Here is a 6000-nt window from a genome sequence, read left to right as displayed (position 1 = left end):
GGTGAAGACCAGTGACTATTCGACCGGCGAATAATCCCTAACCGTTCCACGGTTGCGAACTCCGCCTTTGCGACCGCCAGCTTGCCAGGTTCCAGGCGCCAGGCCCGCGCGTAGACCGGGGGGCCGTTGGTGGTGATGTGGTGTTCCACACCATGTTTCGTGGCTGTGGAGGAGAACATGGGTCTTGTCAGGTCGGAGAATTCGCCGAGCAGGCGAGCGAAATCATCAGGAGTCGGGAACGCACAGGAGACGGTGCGTGACGTAGTGTTACTGCAGTAACACAGAAGAGAATTAAAAGTTGCTGCGTTGATCAGCCGCCGGTTCCTAATGTCGACCAGGAGGCTGTTGGCACACAGGAAATCTGCACCAAAGAGGGGCTGGGAAACTCTGACCGTAACAAACTCCCAGTGAAAACGTTGCCCCCCGAGGCACACCTCCACTCGCCATCTGCCGAAGGACCAAATTGTTCCGCCATTGGCTGCTTCAAGGGTGGGGCCGTGATTCCCCGTCTGCTCATCGAGGGCGGACGCGGGTAAAATGCTGCACTGCACCCCGGTGTCGCACAGAAAACGACGACCGGAGAGAGTATCAGTGATGAACAGCAATTTTCCCGCGTTGCCGATCGCCATCGCAGCCGCGGGGTGCCCGTTAGACCCGTTCCCCGGTGGTCGCAGTGTCAGTTGTTGTTTGTTTTTTTGGGGAAAACTGCAGGGAGGGCGGCAACGCTTCGCCTTCGCGCCGAACTGCGCGTGGTAGAACCACAGCCCAGTAGGCTGACGAGCTGGGGCGGTGTCTGCGAGGGATGGGTGCCTCGTGGCGGCGCAGTGCTGCTGAGTTACAGCAAAAATGTTGTCAGCCTCCGCAGTGAGTGTTGCACAGTCTTCAATTTCAGATCTGGCCAGGGCAGCTTGTACCTGTTCAGGCAGTTGGCTGAGGAAAATCTCGCGGAATAGGAAACATTCCCGTTCTGAGCCCAGGAGTGTGAGCATTGGGCTCATCAACTCTGAAGGCTTGGAGTCCCCGAGCCCGGGCATAGTGAGTAATCGACAGGCGCGCTCCGATTTTGTGAGCCCGAAAACCTGCATTAACCGCGCTTTGAGGGTTTCATACTTGCGCTCTGTTGGGGGGTTTTCGAGGAGGCTGACGATCCGAGAGGCGGTAGAGCTGTCGAGTGCAGAGACCACATAAAGGTACTTGGTCTGATCCGCAACAATGTTCCTCAGGGCGAACTGGGCCTCGACCTGAATAAACCACGAGGGCACTTGCTGCTCCCAGAACTGCGGTAGCTTTAGCAAAACAGCGTTTGCTTCCATGCTGTGCTCTTCTTATGTGAAAACGTTCACAAAAAACGGGGTCACCAATGTAGGAATTAACGAATTCCAACGAATAACGGAGATTGACACAAGAGAACAACTAAACAGGTCTTTACTCAACGGAGATGCCAAGAGGACTGCCTGGGCAGCCCCGTGGTTTGCGACGTGACGTCATCGCGTTTGCCTGTGTTTTCCCATGCTCTTAAAGGGGCCACGCCCTGTATTTGCAAACTCTATATACAAAACACAGTAATGCCTAACACAATGGTACAGGTTTAGGCTGGTGTTAGAACATCGTTAAAGAGAATTATATACAGTTAGCCAGAGTCATTCAGTGGTTCTGCCACAATATCACCATTCCTTCATCTTCGCTGGGTCAAACTCCTGGAACTCCCTACCGTACAGTACTGTGGGAGTACCTTCACCACATGGACTGCAGCGGTTCAAGAAGGCTGCTCACCACCACCTTCTCATGGGCAGTTAGGGATGGATAATAAATGCTGGCCTTGCCAGCGACGCCCACATCCCATGAATGAATAATAAAAGTGTTGCAGTAGTCCTGCTCTGGAAAGTTGTTGAGCAGCCTCCCTCAATCAATTTGCTTAAGTTGTTCCCTCATCTCTTTGAAATGAACCCTTTTAAAATGATATACTTGACTCCTCGTCTTTGGTATTTCTGAATCACAGATCATGTTGAAAATCATTCTGTGGTCGTTGTCCCCAGGGGTATTATGACTTCCATTTTTTGTACACTGTCTAGGTCATTTGTGAATATCAGGTTGAAAGGAGCATTGCCTCTCATGGGTTCTCTGATGCATTGGGCCATGAAGCAGTTACACATTCGATTTACCAGCCCTGATCTCTTGAGTCTTTCTATTATATTAGGTTGATTAAGGTGTAGAATAGACATATTCCCAAAAGAAGTAAAGGTGGTGCAGCAGAAGCTAGAGCTCCTTGGATAAGCAGAGGTATTAAAATGAAATTTAAAAAAGAATCCTATGACAAACCTAAGACTAATAATACAAAAGGAAATCAAGCCAAATATAGAAAATATAGAGAGAAAGCAATGAAGGAGATTAGAAAGGCCAAGAGTAGATATAATGAAAGACTGGCAGGTAATATAAAGAGAAATAGTAAAGGATTTTATAAACACATTAAAAGTAAAACAATAGTTAAACAAAAGGGTAGGGCTGATCAAACATGAAAAAGAAATTCTTCCTGGAGGATGAAAGAATGGCAGTGTTGCTAAATAATACTTTGCCTTGGTTTTCACAGCAAAGTGCAATAGTAAGAATGAAAGGGTACAAGAATAGGAGATGTAACAACTAGATGGGATAACTGTAGATAAAGAAATAGTACTTAAAAAGTTTGTGAAACTCAGGGTCCGAATGGCATGCAATCCGGAATATTGTAGGAAGTCAGCATATGTGAAGAGAAAAGGTAGTTTGTGATATTTCAGGTGTGTACCCTTCATCAGATAACAATTTGGTTAAAGAGGTTGTCGGTTTGGGAGATGCTGTCGAAAAAGCCTTGGCAAGTAGCCGCTGTGTATCTTGTAGATGGTACACACAGCAGCCACCGTGCGCCGGTGGTGGAAGGAGTGAATGCTTAAGGTGGTGGATGAGGTGCCAATCAAGCTTTTAAAAATACAGGATAATTACATACCTAAATCCAAATAAATTCACATTAAATAGGTGTGATCCTAAATGGATTAATAAACAAATCAAAAGTGAAATAAAGACAAAAAATGATATTTACAAATCTTTAGGGAGAAATGTTAACTCAGATGAATCTTGGAAATATATTGCCATTCCTTCATTGTTGTTCAGTCAAAATCCTGGAACTCCCTACCCAACAGCGCTGTGGAAGTACCTTAACCACACGGACTGCAGCGATTCAAGAAGGCGGCTCACCACCACTTTCTCAAGGGCAATTAGAGATAGGCAATAAATGCTGGCCTTGCCAGCGATGCCCACAGCCCATGAATTAATTTAAAAAGTGTTACCGTTGTCCTGAACCAGAAGAATCATTTCTTTTCGACTGAAAGGAGGCACTGTCCACCAGAGGTCAGTATTGGGACCATTGCGCTTCTCAATTCATATACAGTATACATATATCCTTCCGAAGTTCGATAAATACATATATATATATAGTAAATGATCTGGAATTGGGGGTGGCACAATACCAAAATTTGCAGATGACACAAAATTGGAAATGTGGTTAACTCTGAACTTCAGAAGGACATAAACAGGTTAGTTCAGGTTAGTAAAATTGAGCAGACAGGTGTCAGATGAAAGTTAATGTGGAGAAGTGAAAGGTGATACATTTTGGGAAGAGAATAAGGAAAGGACATATACTCTAAAGTGTAAAACTTTGAAGGATGCAGAGGAACAGTGAGCCTTAGGGGTTCAGATACAACATTTTTTAAATGTTGGAGGAGAAATTGATGAAGCCATAAAAATCATTCAGGATCCTAGATCGTATCAAGTATAAAGTACAAAAGCAAAGAGTAATGATAACCCTATGCAAACCATTGGCTTGGCCAGTTAAAATATTGAGTCCCATTTTGGGTGTGTTACTTTAGGAAGAATGTCAAGACCATGGAGAGGGTGCAGAAGAGCCGTACTTAGATAATAACGGGGATGAGAGGCTTTAGTTATGAGGAGAGACAAGAGAAATTGGAGCTCTATTCATTAGAATGAAGACGGTTAAGAGGTGCTCTGATTGAGGTATTCAGAATCATGAGGGATTTAATAAGGTAAATGAGGAAATATTTCTACTCATCAGTGAGTGAGTAACAAGAGGCATCAATTTATTATCATCAAAAGGAAAAAAACAGGCAAGGTTAGGAGATTTTTCTTTTAGCAGAGGGTTGTTACGATATGGAATGGCGTAACGGAGATAGTGGTAGAAGCAGAATCCATAATAGCTTTTAAAATAAGTGTGTAATCTTTTGAAAAATAAAAAGAATGGGGAAAAGGGGAATGGGACTAAGTGGATAACTCTTTCAGAGCCAGCACAGCGGGAATGGGCTAAATGGCCTCCTTCTGTGGTGTAAGATTCTATAATTTTATGACTGAAAATTGTTCATTGAAATAGCTTTCCTGTTCTCAGATATCCTTCCTATTTCTTCATAGCCCTTCTGTTGATCAAGATTATATACAGTGCAGAGCACACTGGATACAGCAAGACTATGGGCCCTGACAACATCCCGGCTGTCGTACTGAAGACTTGTGCTCCAGAACTAGCCGCACCTCTAGCCAAGCTGTTTCAGTACAGCTATAACACTGGCATCTATCTGACAATGTGGAAAACTGCCCAGGTATGTCCTGTCCACAAAAGGCATGACAAATCCAATCCAGCCAATTACCGCCCCATCAGTCTACTCTCAATCATCAGCAAAGTGATGGAAGGTGTCATCGACAGTGCTATCAAGCAGCACTTACTCACCAATAACTTGCTCACTGATGCCCAGTTTGGGTTCTGCTAGGACTACTCGGCTCCAGACCTCATTACAGCCTTCGTCCAAACATGGACAAAGGAGCTGAATTCCAGAGGTGAGGTGAAAGTGACTACCCTTGACATCAAGGCAGCATTTGACCGATTGTGGCATCAAGGAGTCCTAGTAAAACTGAAGTCAATGGGAATCGGGGGTAAAACTTTCCATTGGCTGGAGTCATACCTAGCACAAAGGAAGATGGTTGTGGTGGTTGGAGGTCAGTCATCACAGCCCCAGGACATCGCTGCAGGTATTCCTCAGGGCAGCGTCCTAGGCCCAACCATCTTCAGCTGCTTCATCAATGACCTTCCCTCCATCATAAGGTCAGAAGTGGGGATTTTCACTGATGACTGCATAGTGTTCAGTGTCATTTGCAACTCCTCAGATAATGAAGCAGTCCCTGCCCGCATGCAGCAAAACCTGGATGACATTCAGGCCTGGGATGATAGGTGGCAGGTAGCATTCGCGCCACACAAGTGCCAGGCATTGATTATATCCAACAAGCGAGCATCTAACCACCGTCTCTTGACATTCAACGGCATTACCATCACCGAATCCCCCACCATCAACATCCTGGGGGTCACCATTGACCAGAAACTTAACTGGACAAGCCACATAAATACTGTGGCAACAAGAGCAGGTCAGAGGCTGAGTATTCTCCGGCGAGTGTCTCACCTCCTGACTCCCCAAAGCCTTTCCACCATCTACAAGGCACAAGTCAGGAGTGTGATGGAATACTCTCCACTTGCCTGGATGAGTGCAGCTCCAACAACACTCAAGAAGCTTGACACCATCCAAAACAAAGCAGCCCGCTTGATTGGCACTCCATCCACTACTTTAAACATTCACTCCCTCCACCACCGGCGCACCATGACTGCAGTGTATACCATCTACAAGATGCACTGCAGCAACTCGCCAAGGCTTCTTCGGCAGCACCTCCCAAACCCGCAACCTCTACCACCTAGAAGGACAAAGGCAGCAGGCGCATGGGAACACCACCACATCCAAGTTCCCCCACCAAGTCACACACCATCCTGACTTGGAAGTATATCGGCGTTCCTTCATTGTCACTGGGTCAAAATCCTGGAACTCCCTCCATAGCAGCACTGTGGGAGTACCTTCACCTCATGGACTGCAGTGGTTCAAGAAGGTGACTCACCACAACCTTCTCAAGGGAAATTAGGGTTGG

Source organism: Somniosus microcephalus, chromosome 13, assembly GCF_052327205.1.
Source record: "Somniosus microcephalus isolate GS21.2 chromosome 13, FLI_Smic_1.0, whole genome shotgun sequence".
NCBI lineage: Eukaryota > Metazoa > Chordata > Chondrichthyes > Squaliformes > Somniosidae > Somniosus > Somniosus microcephalus.
Note: the sequence above shows the minus strand (reverse complement) of the source record.